This window comes from Cynara cardunculus, assembly GCF_001531365.2.
Source record: "Cynara cardunculus var. scolymus isolate 2C chromosome LG 13, CcrdV1, whole genome shotgun sequence".
NCBI classification, from domain to species: domain Eukaryota; kingdom Viridiplantae; phylum Streptophyta; class Magnoliopsida; order Asterales; family Asteraceae; genus Cynara; species Cynara cardunculus.
This window is the reverse complement of record NC_037540.1, coordinates 33300616-33302678: the sequence shown is the minus strand read 5'-3', so window position 1 is coordinate 33302678 and position 2063 is coordinate 33300616.

Genomic DNA, 2063 nt, shown 5'->3' with positions numbered 1-2063 from the left:
ATTTTATTTTTAATTAAAATAAACTTAATCAATAATTCTTTATAATTTTTTTTTTAGTTTGAAAAATCACTAATTAAATATATTTTAATTTTAATTAAAATAAATTTTATTAAAAATCTTTTTTAAATGTAATTTTTTTTTTTTGTAAATGTAAGTATTTTTTTGTTATATTTGTTTAATTTTATAGATCTAAATCATTTTTTGTTCAAAAAATGTTTAGGGACTTAATCGTTTAAAATATAAATGTTCATTGGGTTTTTTTTCCGGACTTTTTTCACTATTTTACCACATTAACTAGTTGTACAAGTTATAAGAATGTATCCAACAGGTTTTAGAAAAATCCAAGGAGTTATTTAACATGTTTTGGATTGTCCAAGAACTTATTTGTTCCAAAAAATTGTCCAATGAGTTATTTAACATGTTTTAAATTGTCCAATAACTTATTTGTTCCAAAAAATTGTCCAATGAGTTATTTAACATGTTTTAAATTGTCCAAGGAGTTATTTAACATGTTTTGGAATGTCCAATGACTTATTTGTTCCAAAAAATTGTTCAAGAAGTTATTTAACATGTCTTGGAATGTTCAAGGATTTATTTGTTCCAAAAAATTGTCCAAGAACTTAATCGTTCCAAACACCAAAGTCCATTGGGTTTTTTTTAGACTTTTCCCAAATTAAAACTAAAAACAAAAAATTCTAATTTTTTTTACTAAACTAAAAAATTAAACTGAAAAAAAAAATTCATCCGGATTAGAAATCCGGACCAAGAGAGAAAAATAAAATAAAATTAAGTTTGAAACTTAAAAAATTTAAGCACAAAGACTTATCCGGATTGGAAGTCCGGACAAACTTATCCGGATTAGATATCCGGACAAAAAGATTGTCAAAATTTCTAATAAACACAGGTTATCCGGATTAGATATCCGGACAACAAAGACAAATAAGCTCACTTAAACACAATATATCTAGATGAGAAATCCGGTGAATTCAAACACTTATTCAAATTTTACACAATTAACAAAATTGAATACGGACACAAAAAGTCAACAAGTCAAACTAGTCAACAAGTCAAACAAGATGAAATCCGCACAATTCAATATACGATCAATTAACAATCAAACAATCAATCCGCTCAATCAAAGTCAAACAATTCAATCCGCTTGACAATGAAAGTCAAAATCCGCACAAAAAGTCAAAAAATCAACAATCCGCTCAAATATGGTCAAAGTCAAAATACGATCAAGATTTAAATCGCATACAACACAATATGACCAAGATTAAATCGCATAATATACCAAACAAAATCGCACACTGAAATCGCACAGGTTACAATCGGATTATCACTTAATCGGACAAAGTTTAAACGATTTACCACTAAATCGCTCAAGGTATTACCCGATATACCACTAAATCGCACAATCAAGAATTCACATAGAATGTCCAAGTCTTAAATCGTACAATGCAATAACTGACTTATACTAAATCGATCAAGAGTTATACGGATAAAATTCAACCACAAACACAATTTTAACACCTTTTCACCAAAAATTTGGATCAAAACATGAAAAAATTATGGTTTTTTGAAGAACAGTAACTTTTTCGTAAACTCAAAAATCACTCAAAATCGATTCAAAACTTGATTAAAATCCAAAATGATGTGAATCAAAGATGTTCAGATTGAAAATGCGAATCTAGTAGTGCAAGTTTTAACAAATAACACTAAGAATTGATGAGATTAGAGCAGAAAATGTGTATTCCGATCAAGAACAGGCGATGAACACTCAAGAACAGTTCTTAAAATCCACTAAATCCGTGCAAAATTCCTCGAAAAATTTGTAATCCTTCTATCAAATTGCTGCAATCTGAGCTCTGATATCAATTGATAATCCCAAAATCATACAAAATCAGATTAATCATCCAAGAACACAATTAGATGAATAGAGAGAGATTTTTCACCAAAGCTTGAAAGTAATATTTCTTGAGAGTGTTTACAGATGATTAACCAAGAACTAATCTGAATTGAACTGAACTAATTACAATTAATAAGCTAAAGACTATTTATAC